This window comes from Danio rerio, chromosome 4 (genome assembly GCF_049306965.1).
Source record: "Danio rerio strain Tuebingen ecotype United States chromosome 4, GRCz12tu, whole genome shotgun sequence".
NCBI classification, from domain to species: Eukaryota; Metazoa; Chordata; class Actinopteri; order Cypriniformes; family Danionidae; genus Danio; species Danio rerio.
Genome location: NC_133179.1, coordinates 66,269,969 through 66,290,166, shown reverse-complemented (window position 1 = coordinate 66,290,166; position 20,198 = coordinate 66,269,969). Strand labels below are relative to the sequence as shown.

The following is a 20,198-nucleotide window of genomic DNA, read 5'->3' as shown; positions in this document are numbered from 1 at the left end:
ATCCTCAAATGAAACCAACACATAACATTCTATACATTGACAAGACATGCAAGAACGGTTAAGCCAAATACAGCAAAATCTAACAATGTGTTTCAACCTATTATGAACCGATAACCATATTTGTGCACATTCCACACTTCCGAATTGTTTATTAATTTACTTATCAAACATCAAATGAGGCATCCAGGGTGATTTTGCGAGCCCTTTTACTCACTCTGGAAGAGTACAGTTCTTGAAGTGTTGGCGGGGAAGTGCCAGTAGCCGCATTTCCACTATCGGGCCAGTGCGAGCCAGGGCTTTTATCGGGCCGGGCCAATCGCCCGGGAGATGAGTAATGAGGCCAAAATTATGTTGCGTTTCCACTGTCGGGCTAGTAGTCGCAGCGCGTCCCCAGAAAGACCCACGAATTAAAAAACAAATTAAAAACCATTAAAATGAAGACAACCGAAACAAACAAATGACACGTTACTGTACAGCAGTACATTATATGTTTATAAGCACAGACCTGTGTATTACCATTTGTAACTGATCTGCTTTTCACTCAATAACTTCAAATGACACCAAGCGCTGCTTTCCTCCACTTTATTTAGTCCTGCAGAAGACAATTTAACACAAACACGTTGTCTTTTGGCTTTACTGCACATTCCACCCCCTCATCAATACAGAGCAGCATTGTGAGGTCGAATGAATTATTTTCTTAATAATTGATGTAATTACATTTGGTAAATTTGACAATTTATACACAATTACACACATAATCTCTTATAATTTTACACTTTGAGAAATTATCAATTTAAAATGTATAGGAAAACACTTTTTTCCTCTACAGTTACAACAAAATGAAAATTTCTTTATCATTAGAAACCAGACTTAACTAGATACAAAAATGTGTAAAAATTACGCACAACAGAGCCACCTGGTGGACAAAGTTCAGCGTTTCTCCCACTGTAGGAGACCTTTCACTAAGTCTCTGTGGCGCAATCGGTTAGTACGTTTTGCTGTTAACTGAAAGGTTGGTGGTTCAAGCCCCCCCAGGGAGGAGTTAAGCATTTTGCTGCCTTGCAACTGCTAACACGTGCACTGGGCATACATCATGAGCCATATTCTGTCCAGCGTTGCAAGATGAAATAAGGATTAAGCAGAAGATTTTCATGGGTAGGGAAGGTATTGATGTAAACGCTAACTAGCTCGTGAACAAAGTTCTTACCAGCCTGGCTAGCTCAGTCGGTAGAGCATGAGACTCTTAATCTCAGGGTCGTGGGTTCGAGCCCCACGTTGGGCGTTTTTGTGACCTTTTTGTCTCTCTTTCAGCAAACTTTCATTTGGGTTCATGTAGCAGACCTTTAGAGACAAAGTTCAGCATTTCTACCACTGTAGGAGACCTTTTACTAAGTCTCTGTGGCGCAATTGGTTAGCGAGTTCGGCTCTTTACTGAAAGGTTTGTGGTTCAAGCCCATCCAGCGATGAGTTAAGCGTTTTGCTGCCTTGCAACTGCTAACATGTGCACTGGGCATAGATCCTGGGCCACATTCTGTCCAGTGTTACAAGATGAAATCAGGATGTGGCAGAAAATTTGTATGGGTAGGGAAGGTATTGATGTAAAGAGTGTCTAGCTCTTGAACAAGGTGCTCACCACCCTGGCTAGCTCAGTTGGTAGGGCATGAGACTCTTAATCTCAAGGTTGTGGCCTTATCCCCCACGTTGGGCGCTTCTGTGACCTTTTTGTCTCTCTTTCAGCAAAATTTCAATCGAGTTTATATAGAAGACCTTTAGAGACAAAGTTCAGCATTTCTGCCACTGTAGGTGACCTTTCAATAAGTCTCTGTGGTGCAATCGGTTTGCACGTTCGGCTGTTAACTGAAAGGCTGGTGGTTCAAGCCCACCCAGAAACGAATTAAGCATTTTTCTGCCTTGCGACTACTAACATGTGACCTAGGCATAGATCCTGGGCCATATTCTGTCCAGCGTTGCAAGATGACATCAGGATTAAGCAGAAAAATTTTCATGGGTAGGGAAGATATTGATGTAAATGGTAACTAGCTCTTGAACAAAGTCCTCAACGACCCTGCTAGCTTAGTCGGTAGAGCATGAGACTCTTAATCTCAGGGTCGTGGGTTCGAGACCCACGTTGGGCGTTTCTGTGACCTTTTGTCTCTCTTTCAGCAAACTTTCATTCGGGTTCATATAGCAGACCTTTAGAGACAAAGTTCAGCCTTTCTACCACTGTAGGTGACCTTTTACTAAGTCTCTGTGGTGCATTTGGTTAGCGTGTTCAGCTGTTACCTGAAAGTTTGGTGGTTCAAGCCCATCCAGTGACGAGTTAAAAATGATCCTGCCTTGCAACTGCTAACATGTGCACTCAGCATAGATCCTGGGCCATATTCTGTCCAGCGTTGCAAGATGAAATCAGGATGTAGCTGAAAATTTGTATGGGTAGGGAAGGTATTGATGTAAATGGTAACTAGCTCTTGAACAAAATCCTCAACAACCCCGCTAGCTTAGTTGGTAGAGCATGAGACTCTTAATCACAGGGTCTTATGTTCAAGCTCCACGTTTATGTGACCTTTTTGACTCTCTTTCAGCAAACTTTAATTTGGGTTCATATAGCAAAGTTCAGCGTTTCTACCACTGTAGGTGACCTTTCACTAAGTCCTTGTGGCGCTACCTGGATCAGGATCGTCTGTCTCAGCCTCTCTCCTCGTCCAATTGTTGCGCTTGCTCTCCATTGTGAGAATGGACGAGAGCCAATCACCGCACTCGCTCTCCATCGTGAGAATGGACTGGAGCCAATCGCCGCTCTCGCTCTTTATTGTCAGAATGGATGAGAGCCAATCGCGTCGCGGCATATGCAAATGAATAACAACACCGCTGTATTCTCATGAGTGCACAGCACAATATAACAGATCAAGGTAAGTTCTTTTTGTCATCATTTAAATCTACTGATAAAAGCTGTTTTGTCGATTGTAGTCTTTTGTTATGTCACAGTCTTGGCCTCCTACACTGATTTATTATTGTATGACAAGAGTTTTAACAAAAGTCACCCTAAGTTCACAGTTTTGTGCATAGTGTTATGCGCATAGGTCACGACCCGCACCCTGTTTAACATTACAGACTTTTGATACGGTTGTAGAAATCATTGATTTGTTCCCACGTGTGTTTAATTTAAAGGGGTGGTCCACTATGATCTCATATTTTAAACTTAAGTCGATGTGTAATGTAGCTGTGTGAACATAAACAACGTCTCTGAATGTAAAAAGTTCTAAGTTCAATGCAAAGGGAGGCCTTGTTTTTTACAGAGTTAGCTTAGCAAATCCTACAATGAACAAATTTTAGGGACTACAAAAAAATACTTCCGCCCCCTGTGACATCACAAGTTCATTTACTGTGCATCCCACACTGCGCATGCAGGTAAAGGCCGTGGCCAGAAGCACTTTAACGTTATAGCGAGATGAAGCTAAAAATGCGTCTAAACACGGCTGTTTCCACAGAGCTTCGTCTGTTTCTGTATTTGGGCTTCCAAAGGACACGACACAAAGAAAAAAGTGCCTAAAGTTCAATATTACTTATCTTCCAGAGAATTATTAAATACTCAGCAAGCATGATTTGACAAAACAGCTCCAGAATCTCTCCCAGTTCAGTGCTGGATTCGGCTAAAATCTCCTCAAAGCAGAAGTTGTAAGCTACAAGTAAGTGTTTTTATTTGTTAAAATTGATCATGACATGTACAGTGTCTAGCATTAACGGTATGCTGTAGCAATGATGTAAACAATGCGAAATGCTGCTTTGCGGGCAAACGATTTAGCTACAAATTCATATCCATCAGCCAAACTGCTGTAACACACACTCACTCCACGAGCACGTTCGTATCTCTTATGTGTGTCCGCACGGGACTGCTGATTGTCTGCACGTTTCCAACTGCCACAGGGCTGCACAAAGTGCTTTACAGAGAGAAAATAAACACATGATGTGAGCATAAAACAGTAAAAATAGCAATAGGCTCATAATAGGAAGGAACTTAGAAAAATTATCAATAAAAGAGCAAAAATAAAAAATAGTTAAAATAATAATAAAATATTTTTTCCTAATTAAAAGATGCTGCCACAGTTGACCAACACTAAACACAATAGAGAACATGACCGTTTTAATCCAGCACATTTGTCAAAGAAGAGATTTGTAATATAAAACCAGTGAATGACTTTGGTAAAGGCAATGTTTCATCCAATTCATTTTAAACATTGTCAAATCAAGAACAGTGAGTCCACCTTTAGAAAAGCTTATTGTTTTTCTTTTGACATATTCTGTCCTGTTTTTCCAGATGAACTGAAATATAGCTCTATTAATCTCTGTACACATTTCGGGATTAGCATATACTGTAAGGAGAGAGCGGAATAGACCAGCCTTGATATTCCTTCAGCTTTGGAAAGTAGAAGACGTCCATGGATAGTCCTCTGAGACCAGCAATTAAACAAAGTTGACTTTCTTTAAACATTTAGAAAAGTTCTGATCCTTTCAGAAGAACATTTATTAATTGTAATACCTCAATATGTGATGGTGTGCCTGACCTTAATTCGACAAACATCTAAGATATCAGAATGAAGAATTGTCAACAGATTTTTCTGATTAACAGAAAGGCCAGAAGCATTCGACAATCATTGTAATGGCTGTGATATTTCAGGGACTTGTTTTTATTATGTATAGAGACACATGCATCATCTGCACTATTTGAATACCTTCAACATTTGAGCAATTGACCACATAAAGATGAAGAAGCTCTGCAACCACCAGAAACAGAAAAGGGGAAACAGGACAACCTTGTCTGATTCCTCTTCCAATGACAAAACGTGGAGAAGCTCCATGAGGCAAAGACACATTACTAGTGAAGTCTTTATACAGAGTCTGAACAGTTCTCACAAACTCTTGACCAAAGCCAAAATGCTTCAAAGTGTCTGCATGAAGGGATGCTCGACAGCGTCGAAGGCCTTGTAAAAGTCTAAACACAAAATGAGAGCATCATCGTTCACCAACTCTGAGCAATCTAAAAGGTCTAAAACAAGACGGATATTATTGAAACATGTCAATAATAATCACGTCTCCACATTAAGAGTATCAAGGTCTTTCTTCAGTGTATATAAATTTGAAGAAGATTTTATTGTCTCAGTGTGTAGTATTTTCTAAGTGTAAAGCAGTTAATTTTCTCTTCACAAAATGTGTGTAGTGTTTGCAGCAAACATGCCAGCATGTGTTAAAAATACTGTGTAATATGAGTATGCCTGCTCAGGAGCAACACTAGGAGAAGGCCATTACTGAATGGCTGATTGTGTAGAATAACTGAATATGTAAAGCACTGATCATATATGTTAAATACTTGTATGAAGCTATATGTTGCAGAAGTTAGAATGAGTAACATATTATCAAGTTATTATCCTATCATAACAATGTATGTAAACACTTAGTTCCTTTGCATAAGTTGAATCTATACTTTGCTGACATAGACCTGTAACATCTCTGTTGACATGAGCTAGTGGGCTGAGAGCCAAGAATAGCAGGACCCCTTAGACTAGAAAACCTATTCAAAAATGGTCAAGAGTTAAAAAGAGACACAAAGGGGTGTGTCATAATTACCTGTATAAAGATTATGGAGAACACAGATACTTTAGAAGGAGCAGGAGAGACTTTGGAAGGTGTCCAGGAGAGACTTCAGAATGCTCTGGGGTCTGCTCTGCTCTTTCTCGGCTTTATTATGGAGAATAAAGTCTATTGTCTGATATTCAAAACCTCCGGTCTGATAATTTCTAATTGATGAGAAGTCGAATTCACGACAAATGGCGCCCAACGTGGGGCTGGACAGAGATGGACAGGTGACACTGGACATGCTGGGCTTGGAGGAAAAACACAAATATGTGGCCACAATAAAAAACGGTAAGCAATTTTAAGCTTATACGTTTGTGTTTTTTCTACCAAGGACCTGCTTGTAATGGTAAAAAGTCACTTGAACTGTTTCTCCAGCTATAACGAACTACAAATAAAACTAAAAAGATATAAAAGGAAACAAAGGGGTTTTGAATACCAGAAGAAAATAACAATTTGCATGCAAATGATCTGTGTTTTCATAAGAGGGCCTTGACGGATAGGATAAACGTTAACTAGTAACTGTTACTCATGTTTGGGAAATTTTTTAATGATGAAGAATATGCATAGAGCATTTTTAAGTTTTAAGAGGAAGTTCTTAAAGAGTGGTGACAGATAAGAGATTAAAACAGATTAAAAAAGTATAGAGAGAAGCGCGCAAAGACCTCGGAGTACCCGTTCTGTTTTAATAATAATAAATATTATGCAGGAGGCTGGGGGAAAAAAGGCAAAAATCCTGTGAAATGCTATTTTTACTGAAGAGCAGTAAAGACGGGAGCAGAAGTAACAGGTCACTCAAGAGGATTGTATTGTGATTGTATTTATTTAATTGTAAGTATTTGTGTATTTGTCTGTGTTGGACTGAAGATACTGGTATGCAGAAGCTACCACCCTTGCTCTAGAGAGACTAGAATAGAGGTGAGGTTCAGGTTACACAGTGTAAGAGATGAGTTAGGATGAGTGAGAAGTATGATTGTGTTTAGAAATATGGTTGCAATAAGAGTGAGTTTAAAAGAATTATCATTTTATATTATAGGATAAAAAAGGACTGTATATGTTGTGTGATTTAAAAACAACTAGACAGTAAAGTTCGTCGAGACAAACTTTGAGGCTGGCTTGACAAAGCCTGTTGGTAATAGTTTGTTTAGTTTAAAAACAGTTTGAAAAAATATAAGTAGCATGTTATTAGCATGATTCTAGCATGCATTAGCATGTTTCTAGCATGGATTAGCATGGATTAGCATGTTATTAGCATGAGTGTAGTACAAATTAGCATTTTATTAGCATGATTCTAGTATAAATTAGCATGTTTGAAAAAGTTTTTTCAAAGTTTGAAAAAGTATAAGTAGCATGTTATTAGCATGATTCTAGCATGCATTAGCATGATTCTAGCATGGATTAGCATGTTATTAGCATGAGTGTAGTATAAATTAGCATTTTATTAGCATGATTCTAGTATAAATTAGCATGTTATTAGCATGCTTCTAGCATGAATTAGCATGTTACTAGCATGATTCTAGAATAAATTAGCATGTCACTAGCATGATTCTAGTATGAATTAACATACTGCTAGCATGATTCTAGTATGAATTAGCAGGTTATTAGCATGATTTTAGCATGAATTAGCATGATTCTAGTATGAATTAGCATGTTACTAGAATGATTCTAGCATGAATTAGCATGTTACTCGCATGATTCTAGCATGAATTAGCATGTTATTAGCATGATTATAGTATGAATTAGCATGTTACTAGCATGATTCTAGCGTGAATTAGCATGTTATTAGCATGATTCTGGCATGCATAAGCATGTTACTAGCATGATTCTAGTATGAATTAGCATGTTATTAGCATGATTGTAGTATGAATTAGCATGTAACTAGCATGATTCTAGTATGAATTAGCATGTCACATAGCATGCATAGGTGGTTGCTAGGGTATTCTGAGTGGTTGCTAAGTCGTTGCTAGGCAGTTGCTAGGGTGTCCTGAGTGGTTGCTAGGTGGTTGCTAAGATGTTGCTAGGCGGTTGCTAGGCTGTTGCTAGGTGGTTGCTATGGCGTTCTGAGTGGTTGCTAGGTGGTTGCTAAGGCATTGCTAGGCGGTTGCTAGGGTGTTCTGAGTGGTTGCTAAGATGTTGCTAGGTGGTTGCTAGGGTGTTCTGAGTGGTTGCTAAGGTGTTGCTAGGCAGTTGCTAGGGTGTTCTAAGTGGTTGCTAGGTTGTTGCTAAGGTGTTGCTAGGTGGTTGCTAGGGTGTTCTGAGTGGTTGCTAAGGCGTTGCTAGGCGGTTGCTAGGGTGTCCTGAGTGGTTGCTAGGTGGTTGCTAAGGTGTTGCTAGGTGGTTGCTAGGGTGTCCTGAGTGGTTGCTTGGTGGTTGCTAAGGCGTTGCTAGGCGGTTGCTAGGGTGTTCTGACTGGTTGCTAGGTGGTTGCTAAGGTGTTGCTAGGCGGTTGATAAGGTGTCCCAAGTGGTTGCTAGGTGGTTGCTAAGGTGTTGCTATGTGGTTGCTAGGGTATTCTGAGTGGTTGCTAAGGCGTTGCTAGGCGGTTGCTAGGGTGTCCTGAGTGGTCGCTAGGCCCTTACTAAGGCATTAATAGGCCGTTGCTAGGTGGTTGCTAGGCGGTTGCTAGGGTAAATTGGGTGGTTGCTAGGCAGTTGCTAGGGTACCCTGGTTGGTTACTAGGCAAGCCTTACATACATGCTTGATAAAACATTTATTTTTAGTAAGCATTTCTAGCAAGTTACAGTACTTGGCTAGTCAATATTAGCATGTAGCTAATCACTGCTAGCATGTGTAGCATTTAGGAAGTTCCGTTTGCTAGCATGAGTCAAACGAGCCAATCTCCAAGTCTCTACGATGTTCTGATGCTGAGATATAGCTGTTGATGAATGGTTGCTAGGGTACTCTGTTTTGTTGCTATGGGCGAGGTTACAGAGTGCACTTGAATGTGGTTGGCTGTCTAAGTCAAATGAACCAACCCCCATGTCTCTATGACACTGCTATGCAAAGATATGCATCTTGGCCTATTTTAATGGAAGTCTATGGAATCAATTTGGGGGCGTGGCTTGTGAGCTTCATTATCATATTGAGATGCTCATTGGTTGTCTGAGTCAGATGAGCCATCCCCCAAGTCAATAGGACACTGCTAAGCAAAGATATGCATGTAGGCCAGTTATTAACATGAGTCTAGTATGAATTAGCATGTTACTAGCATGATTCTTGTACAAATTAGCATGTCATTAGCATGTTTCCAGTATGAGTTAGCATGTCATTAGCATGATTAGCATATGAGTAGCATGTTGCTAGCATGATTGGCATGTCATTAGCATGTTAGAATTATAAGCATTCGATAGCACACCTAATTACATTCTATAGGACAGTTGCTAGGGTGCAGTATGTGGTAGTTAGGGGTGTGGCTAGAAAGTTAAAAGGCCATCAGTGATTGGCTGCTGGCTAGACTGAGTTAAATGAGCTCAGCCATTAGTCTCTATGACAGTCTGATGCAGAGTTATGAGCTCACAAAGTTTGATCCCATGTTAAGTCAATGAGAGTCTTTTGTAATGGAAGTCTACGGGACAGTTGCTAGGGTGAAGTATGTGGTAGTTAGGGGTGTGGCTAGAAAGTTAAAAGCTCATCAGTTATTGGCAGTTTGGTAGTCTGAGTTAAATGAGCTCAGCCATTAGTCTCTATGACAGTCTGATGTAGAGTTATGAGCTCACAAATTTTGATCCCATGTTAAGTCAATGAGAGTCTTTTGAATGGAAGTCTACGGGACAGTTGCTAGGGTGCAGTATGTGGTAGTTAGGGGAGTGGCTAGAAAGTTAAAAGCTCATCAGTTATTGGCAGTTTGGTAGTCGGAGTTAAATGAGCTCAGCCATTAGTCTGTAGGACAGTCTGATGCAGAGTTATGAGCTCACAAAGTTTGATCCCATGGAAAGTCAATGAGAGTCTTTTGTAATGGAAGTCTACGGGACAGTTGCTAGGGTGCAGTATGTGGTAGTTAGGGGTGTGGCAAGAAAGTTAAAAGCTCATCAGTTATTGGCAGTTTGGTAGTCGTAGTTAAATGAGCTCAGCCATTAGTCTGTAGGATAGTCTGATTCAGAGTTATGAGCTCACAAAGTTTGATCCCATGTTAAGTCAATGAGAGTCTTTTGAATGGAAGTCTATGGGACAGTTTCTAGGGTCCAAAAGTGGTTGCTAGGGCGTGGCTAGAAAGTTTAAAGGTGATCAGTCATTGGCAGTTTGATAGTCTGAGTTAAATGAGCCCAGTTAGAGTTCTGTGCGACAGTCTGACGCAGAGTTACGAGGTCACAAAGTTTGGTCCAATGTTAAGTCTATGGGATTTTTCCGACAGTCCCGGGACGTTTTTCGGAAAACCGAAAGTCCAATCAGTCTGAGGAGATATAGCATACCGAGTCAGAATAGTTTGGAGGTCTGGTGTGAGTTTGGTGGTAATAGTTCGAAAGTTCAAGGAGGAGATAGATTTTGATTTTTAGAGTCAGAAGAAGAATAATAACTAGATTCTTAAAGTTTGAGAACAAACTTTGAGGCTGGCTTGTGAAAGCCTGATGGTAATAGTTTATTTAGTTTAAACAGTTTTAAAAAGTATGAAAAGATAGATAGATAGATAGATAGATAGATAGATAGATAGATAGATAGATAGATAGATAGATAGATAGATAGATTAGCATGTTATTAGCAGGATTTTAACGTGAAATAGCATGTTATTAGCATGATTCTAGCATGAATTAGCATGTTACTAGCATGATTTTAGCAGGAATTAGCATGTTGTTAGCATGATTTTAGCATGAATTAGCATGTTACTAGCATGATTCTAGCATGAATTAGCATGTTGTTAGCATGATTCTAGCATGAATTAGCATGTTGTTAGCACGATTCTAGCATGAATTAGCATGTTACTAGCATGATTCTAGCATGAATTAGCATGTACCTAGCATGATTCTAGCATGAATTAGCATGTACCTAGCATGATTTTAACATGAATTAGCATGTTACTAGCATGATTTTAGCATGAATTAGCACAATTCTAGCAGGAATTAGCATGTTGTTAGCATAATTCTAGCATGAATTAGCATGTTGTTATCATGATTCTAGCATGAATTAGCATCTTACTAGCATGATTCTAGCATGAATTAGCATGTTGTTAGCATGCTTCTAGCATGATTTAGCATGCTACTAGCATGATTCTAGCATGAATTAGCATGTTGTTAGCATGATTCTAACATGAATTAGCATGTTACTAGCATGCTTCTAGCATGAATTAGCATGTTATTAGCATGATTCTAGCATGAATTAGCATTTGACTAGCATGATTCTAGCATGAATTAGTATGTTGTTAGCATGATTCTAGCATGAATTAGCATGTTGTTAGCATGATTCTAGCATGAATTAGCATGTTACTAGCATGAATTAGCATGTTGTTAGCATGATTCTAACATGAATTAGCATGTTACTAGCATGATTCTAGCATGAATTAGCATGTTACTAGCATGATTCTAGCATGAATTAGCATGTGACTAGCATGATTCTAGCATGAATTAGCATGTTTCTAGCACGATTCTAGCATGAATTAGCATGTTACTAGCACGATTCTAGCATGAATTAGCATGTTACTAGCACGATTCTAGCATGAATTAGCATGTTGTTAGCACGATTCTAGCATGAATTAGCATGTTACTAGCATGATTCTAGCATGAATTAGCATGTTGTTAGCACGATTCTAGCATTAATTGGCATGTTACTAGCATGATTCTAGCGTGAAATAGCATGTTGTTAGCATGATTCTAGCATGAATTAGCATGTTACTAGCGTGATTTTAGCATGAATTAGCATGTTACTAGCATGATTCTAGCATAAATTAGCATGTTGTTAGCATGATTCTAGCATAAATTAGCATGTTACTAGCATGATTCTAGCATAAATTAGCATGTTACTAGCATGATTCTAGCATGAATTAGCACGTTACTAGCATGATTCTAGCATGAATTAGCATGTAACTAGCATGATTCTAGCATGAATTAGCATGTTGTTAGCATGATTCTAACATCAATTAGCATGTTACTAGCATGATACTAGCATGAATTAGCATGTTATTAGCATGATTCTAGTATAAATTAGCATGTGACTAGCATGATTCTAGCATGAATTAGCATGTAACTAGCATGTTTCTAGCATGAATTAGCATATTGTTAGCATGATGGATGGATAGATAGATAGATAGATAGATAGATAGATAGATAGATAGATAGATAGATAGATAGATAGATAGATACAGGTAGATAGATAGATAGATAGATAGATAGATAGATAGATAGATAGATAGATAGATAGATAGATAGAGGTAGATAGATAGATAGATAGATAGATAGATAGATAGATAGATAGATAGATAGATAGATGGAGTGCGAGCATGAGTCAAACAAGCCAACCCCCGCTTCTCTATGATGTTTTGATGCTGAGATATAGCTAGTGTTATATCGTTGCTAGGTTAGTCTGATTTGTTGCTATGGAGTTGATTGACAGCTTAGACTGATGATGTATCAAAGCTTCTTGCCAGTATGAACAGTTAAAAACAATCCCCATGTCTCTATCATAATGCCTCATGACAATATCAGTCTGAACCTCTTTAATGGCAGTCTATGGGACAGTTGCTAGGCTGCAGTATCTGGTTGTTAGGGCGTGGCTAGAAAGTTAAAAGGCCATCAGTGAATGGCTGCTGGCTAGACTGAGTTAAATGAGCTCAGCCATTAGTCTGTAGGACAGTTTGATGCAGAGTTATGAGCTCACAAAGTTTAATCCCATGTTAAGTCAATGAGAGTCTTTTGAATGGAAGTCTATGGGACGGTTTCTAGGGTCCAAAAGTGGTTGCTAGGGCGTGGCCAGAAAGTTTAAAGGTGATCAGTCATTGGCAGTTTGATAGTCTGAGTTAAATGAGCCCAGTTAGAAGTCTGTGTGACATTCTGATGCGGAGTTATGAGGTCACAAAGTTTGATCCAATGTTACGTCTATGGGATTTTTCCGACGGTCCCGGGACGTTTTTCGGAAAACCGAAAGTCGGATCAGTCTGAGGAGACATAGCAACCCGAGTCAGAATAGTTCGGAAGTCTGACCCGAGTTTGATGGTCATAGCTTGAAAGCTCTAGGAGGAGATGAGTTTTGATTTTTAGTCTCAGAAGAAGAAAATATAATAATAAGTTTAAATAGGATTTCAGTAGTCTGGCTTGCTACACAAGCCAGCCTAATAACTAGATTCTTAAAGTTTGAGAACAAACTTTGAGGCTGGCTTGTGAAAGCCTGACGGTAATAGTTTATTTAGCTTAAACAGTTTTAAAAAGTAAGAAAAGATAGATAGATAGATAGATAGATAGATAGATAGATAGATAGATAGATAGATCTAGCGTGTAATAGCATGTTGTTAGCATGATTCTAGCATGAATTAACATGTTACTAGCATGAATTAGCATGTTGTTAGCATGATTTTAGCATGAATTAGCATGTTACTAGCATGATTATAGCATGAGTTAGCATGTTGTTAGCATGATTCTAGCATGATTTAGCACGATTCTATCATGAATTAGCATGTTACTAGCATGATTCTAGCATGAATTAGCATGTAACTAGCATGATTCTAGCATGAATTAGCATGTTGTTAGCATGATTCTAGCATGAATTAGCATGTTTCTAGCATTATTCTAGCATGAATTAGCATGTTGTTAGCTGGATTCTAGCATGAATTAGCATGTTACTAGCACGATTCTAGCATGAATTAGCATGTTGTTAGCACGATTCTAGCATTAATTAGCATGTTACTAGCATGATTCTAGCATGAAATAGCATGTTGTTAGCATGATTCTAGCATGAATTAGCATGTTACTAGCATGATTTTAGCATGAATTAGCATGTTACTAGCTAGATTCTAGCATGAATTAGCATGTTGTTATCATGATTCTAGCATGAATTAGCATGTTACTAGCATGATTTTAGCATAAATTAGCATGTTACTAGCATGATTCTAGCATGAATTAGCACGTTACTAGCATGATTCTAGCATGAATTAGCATGTTGTTAGCATGATTCTAGCATGAATTAGCATGTTACTAGCATGATTCTAGCATGAATTAGCATGTTGTTAGCATGATTCTAGCATGTAACTAGCATGATTCTAGAATGAATTAGCATGTTGTTAGCATGATTCTAACATCAATTAGCATGTTACTAGCATGATTCTAGCATGAATTAGCATGTTGTTAGCATGATTCTATATTAAATTAGCATGTGACTAGCATGATTCTAGCATGAATTAGCATGTGACTAGCATGATTCTAGCATGAATTAGCATGTAACTAGCATGTTTCTAGCATGAATTAGCATGTTGTTAGCATGATTCTAGTATAAATTAGCATGTGACTAGCATGATTCTAGCATGAATTAGCATGTGACTAGCATGATTCTAGCATAAATTAGCATGTTGTTAGCATGATTCTAGCATGAATTAGCATGCTACTAGCATGATTCTGGCGTAAATTAGCATGTTACTAGCAGGATTCTAGCATGAATTAGCATGTTACTAGCATGATTCTAGCATGAATTAGCATGTTGTTAGCATGAATCTAGCATGAATTAGCATGTTACTAGCATGATTCTAGCATGAATTAGCATGTTGTTAGCATGATTCTAGCATGAATTAGCATGTTACTAGCATGATTCTAGCATGAATTAGCATGTTGTTAGCATGATTCTAACATCAATTAGCATGTGACTAGCATGATTCTAGCATGAATTAGCATGTGACTAGCATGATTCTAGCATGAATTAGCATGTAACTAGCATGTTTCTAGCATGAATTAGCATATTGTTAGCATGATGGATAGATAGATAGATAGATAGATAGATAGATAGATAGATAGATAGATAGATAGATAGATAGATAGATAGATAGATAGATAGAAAGAGGTAGATAGATAGATAGATAGATAGATAGATAGATAGATAGATAGAGATAGATAGATAGATAGATAGATAGATAGATAGATAGATAGATAGATAGATAGATAGATAGATGGTGTGCAAGCATAAGTCAAACAAGCCAACCCTCGCCTCTCTACGATGTTCTGATGCTGAGATATAGCTGGTGTCATATCGTTGCTAGGTTAGCCTGATTTGTTGCTATGGAGTTGATTGACAGCTAAGACTGATGATGTAACAAAGCTTCTTGCCAGTATGAACAGTTGAAAACAATCCCCATGTCTCTATCAAACTGCAGCATGACAATATCAGTCTGAACCTCTTTAATGGCAGTCTATGGGACAGTTGCTAGGGTGCAGTATCTGGTTGTTAGGATGTGGCTAGAAAGTTAAAAGGCCATCAGCTATTGGCTGCTGGCTAGACTGAGTTAAATGAGCTCAGCCATTAGTCTTAAGGAAAGTTTGATGCAGAGTTATGAGCTCACAAAGTTTGATCCCATGTAAAGTCAATGAGAGTATTTTGCAATGGAAGTCTATGGGACGGTTTCTAGGGTCCAAAAGTGGTTGCTAGGGCGTGGCCAGAAAGTTTAAAGGTGATCAGTCATTGGCAGTTTGATAGTCTGAGTTAAATGAGCCCAGTTAGAAGTCTGTGTGACATTCTGATGCGGAGTTATGAGGTCACAAAGTTTGATCCAATGTTACGTCTATGGGATTTTTCCGACGGTCCCGGGACGTTTTTCGGAAAACCGAAAGTCGGATCAGTCGGAAAGGATATAGCAACTCGAGTCAGAATAGTTCGGAGGTCTGACCCGAGTTTGATGGTCATAGCTTCAAAGGTCTAGGATGAGATAGAGTTTAATTTTTAGTCTCAGAAGAAGAATAATAATAATACTAGATTCTTAAAGTTTGAGAACAAACTTTGAGGCTGGCTTGTGAAAGCCTGACGGTAATAGTTTATTTAGTTTAAACAGTTTTTAAAACTATGAAAAGATAGATAGATAGATAGATAGATAGATAGATAGATAGATAGATAGATAGATAGATAGATAGATAGATAGATAGATAGATAGATTAGCATGTTATTAGCATGATTCTAGCATGAATTAGCATGTTTTTAACATGATTCTAGCATGAATTAGCATGTTACAACATGATTTTAGCGTAAATTAGCATGTTACTAGCATGATTTTAGCATGAATTAGCATGATTCTAGCATGAATTAGCATGTTGTTAGCATGATTCTAGCATGAATTAGCATGTTGTTAGCACGATTCTAGCATTAATTAGCATGTTACTAGCATGATTCTAGCATGAATTAGCATGTTGTTAGCATGATTCTAGCATGAATTAGCATGTTACTAGCATGATTTTAGCATGAATTAGCATGTTACTAGCATGATTCTAGCATGAATTAGCATGCTACTAGCATGAATTAGCATGTTGTTAGCATGATTCTAGCATGAATTAGCATGTTGTTAGCATGATTCTAGCATGAATTAGCATGTTACTAGCATGATTTTAGCATGAATTAGCATGTTACTAGCATGATTCTAGCATAAATTAGCATGTTGTTAGCATGATTCTAGCATGAATTAGCATGCTACTAGCATGATTCTAGCATGAATTAGCATGTTGTTAGCATGATTCTAGCATGAATTAGCATGTTGTTAGCATGATTCTAGCATGAATTAGCATGTTACTAGCATGATTCTAGCATAAATTAGCATGTTACTAGCATGATTCTAGCATGAATTAACATGCTACTAGCATGATTCTAGCATGAATTAGCATGTTGTTAGCATGATTTTAGCATGAATTAGCATGTTACTAGCATGATTCTAGCATAAATTAGCATGTTGTTAGCATGATTCTAGCATGAATTAGCATGTTGTTAGCATGATTCTAGCATGAATTAGCATGTTACTAGCATGATTTTAGCATGAATTAGCATGTTACTAGCATGATTCTAGCATAAATTAGCATGTTACTAGCATTATTCTAGCATGAATTAGCATGTTACTAGCATGATTCTAGCATGAATTAGCATGTTGTTAGCATGATTCTAGCATGAATTAGCATGTTACTAGCATGATTCTAGCATGAATTAGCATGTTGTTAGCATGATTCTAGCATGATTTAGCATGTTGTTAGCATGATTCTAGCATGAATTAGCATGTTACTAGCATGATTCTAGCATGAATTAGCATGTTGTTAGCATGATTCTAGCATGAATTAGCATGTTACTAGCATGATTCTAGCATGAATTAGCATGTTGTTAGCATGATTCTAACATCAATTTGAATGTTACTAGCATGATTCTAGCATGGATTAGCATGTTGTTAGCATGATTCTAGTATAAATTAGCATGTGACTAGCATGATTCTAGCATGAATTAGCATGTGACTAGCATGATTCTAGCATGAATTAGCATGTAACTAGCATGTTTCTAGCATGAATTAGCATATTGTTAGCATGATAGATAGATAGATAGATAGATAGATAGATAGATAGATAGATACAGACACAGACAGACAGACAGACAGACAGACAGACAGACAGATACAGACAGACAGATAGATAGATAGATAGATAGATAGATAGATAGATAGATAGATAGATAGATAGAAAGATGTAGATAGATAGATAGATAGGTAGAGGTAGATAGATAGATAGATAGATAGATAGATAGATAGATAGATAGATAGATAGATAGATAGATAGATAGATAGATAGATAGATAGATAGATAGATAGATAGAAAGATGTAGATAGATAGATAGATAGATAGATAGATAGATAGATAGATAGATAGATAGATAGATAGATGGTGTATGAGCATGAGTCAAACAAGCCAACCCCCGCCTCTCTACGATGTTCTGATGCTGAGATATAGCTGGTGTCATATCGTTGCTAGGTTAGTCTGTTTTGTTGCTATGGAGTTGATTGACAGCTAAGACTGATGATGTATACAAGCTTCTTGCCAGTATGAACAGTTAAAAACAATCCCCATGTCTCTATCACACTGCAGCATGACAATATCAGTCTGAACCTCTTTAATGGCAGTCTATGGGACAGTTGCTAGGGTGCAGTATCTGGTTGTTAGGGTGTGGCTAGAAAGTTAAAAGGCCATCGGTGATTGGCTGCTGGCTAGACTGAGTTAAATGAGCTCAGCCATTAGTCTGTAGGACAGTTTGATGCAGAGTTATGAGCTCACAAAGTTTGATCCAATGTAAAGTCAATGAGAGTCTTTTGCAATGGAAGTCTATGGGACGGTTTCTAGGGTCCAAAAGTGGTTGCTAGGGCGTGGCCAGAAAGTTTAAAGGTGATCAGTCATTGGCAGATTGATGGTCTGAGTTAAATGAGCCTAGTTAGAAGTCTGTGTGACATTCTGACGCGGAGTTATGAGGTCGCAAAGTTTGATCCAATGTTACGTCTATGGGATTTTTCCGACGGTCCCGGGACGTTTTTCGGAAAACCGAAAGTCGGATCAGTCGGAAAAGATATAGCAACTCGAGTCAGAATAGTTCGGAGGTCTGACCCAAGTTTGATGGTCATAGCTTGAAAGGCCTAGGACGAGATAGAGTTTAATTTTTAGTCTCAGAAGAAGAATAATAATATAGAATAATAACTAGATTCTTAAAGTTTGAGAACAAACTTTGAGGCTGGCTTGTGAAAGCCTGACGGTAATAGTTTATTTAGTTTAAACAGTTTTTAAAACTATGAAAAGATAGATAGATAGATAGATAGATAGATAGATAGATAGATAGATAGATAGATAGATAGATAGATAGATAGATAGATAGATAGATAGATAGATTAGCATGTTATTAGCATGATTCTAGCATGAATTAGCATGTTGTTAGCATGATTCTATATTAAATTAGCATGTGACTAGCATGATTCTAGCATGAATTAGCATGTGACTAGCATGATTCTAGCATGAATTAGCATGTAACTAGCATGTTTCTAGCATGAATTAGCATGTTGTTAGCATGATTCTAGTATAAATTAGCATGTGACTAGCATGATTCTAGCATGAATTAGCATGTGACTAGCATGATTCTAGCATAAATTAGCATGTTGTTAGCATGATTCTAGCATGAATTAGCATGCTACTAGCATGATTCTGGCGTAAATTAGCATGTTACTAGCAGGATTCTAGCATGAATTAGCATGTTACTAGCATGATTCTAGCATGAATTAGCATGTTGTTAGCATGAATCTAGCATGAATTAGCATGTTACTAGCATGATTCTAGCATGAATTAGCATGTTGTTAGCATGATTCTAGCATGAATTAGCATGTTACTAGCATGATTCTAGCATGAATTAGCATGTTGTTAGCATGATTCTAACATCAATTAGCATGTGACTAGCATGATTCTAGCATGAATTAGCATGTGACTAGCATGATTCTAGCATGAATTAGCATGTAACTAGCATGTTTCTAGCATGAATTAGCATATTGTTAGCATGATGGATAGATAGATAGATAGATAGATAGATAGATAGATAGATAGATAGATAGATAGATAGATAGATAGATAGATAGATAGATAGATAGATAGAAAGAGGTAGATAGATAGATAGATAGATAGATAGATAGATAGATAGATAGAGATAGATAGATAGATAGATAGATAGATAGATAGATAGATAGATAGATAGATAGATAGATAGATGGTGTGCAAGCATAAGTCAAACAAGCCAACCCTCGCCTCTCTACGATGTTCTGATGCTGAGATATAGCTGGTGTCATATCGTTGCTAGGTTAGCCTGATTTGTTGCTATGGAGTTGATTGACAGCTAAGACTGATGATGTAACAAAGCTTCTTGCCAGTATGAACAGTTGAAAACAATCCCCATGTCTCTATCAAACTGCAGCATGACAATATCAGTCTGAACCTCTTTAATGGCAGTCTATGGGACAGTTGCTAGGGTGCAGTATCTGGTTGTTAGGATGTGGCTAGAAAGTTAAAAGGCCATCAGCTATTGGCTGCTGGCTAGACTGAGTTAAATGAGCTCAGCCATTAGTCTTAAGGAAAGTTTGATGCAGAGTTATGAGCTCACAAAGTTTGATCCCATGTAAAGTCAATGAGAGTATTTTGCAATGGAAGTCTATGGGACGGTTTCTAGGGTCCAAAAGTGGTTGCTAGGGCGTGGCCAGAAAGTTTAAAGGTGATCAGTCATTGGCAGTTTGATAGTCTGAGTTAAATGAGCCCAGTTAGAAGTCTGTGTGACATTCTGATGCGGAGTTATGAGGTCACAAAGTTTGATCCAATGTTACGTCTATGGGATTTTTCCGACGGTCCCGGGACGTTTTTCGGAAAACCGAAAGTCGGATCAGTCGGAAAGGATATAGCAACTCGAGTCAGAATAGTTCGGAGGTCTGACCCGAGTTTGATGGTCATAGCTTCAAAGGTCTAGGATGAGATAGAGTTTAATTTTTAGTCTCAGAAGAAGAATAATAATAATACTAGATTCTTAAAGTTTGAGAACAAACTTTGAGGCTGGCTTGTGAAAGCCTGACGGTAATAGTTTATTTAGTTTAAACAGTTTTTAAAACTATGAAAAGATAGATAGATAGATAG

At 38.0% G+C, this 20,198-nt stretch overlaps 1 protein-coding gene and 1 non-coding gene across 2 annotated transcripts in view; one reads left to right on the top strand and one right to left on the bottom strand.

Annotated features, from left to right (window-relative positions):
- Positions 1-20,198, bottom strand: part of zgc:174696 — a 107,331-nt gene that overhangs the window by 27,246 nt on the left and 59,887 nt on the right. The window lies entirely within an intron of this gene.
- Positions 1,210-1,282, top strand: trnak-cuu (transfer RNA lysine (anticodon CUU)). The gene has a single exon. It is a non-coding gene; the product is annotated as a tRNA-Lys (tRNA).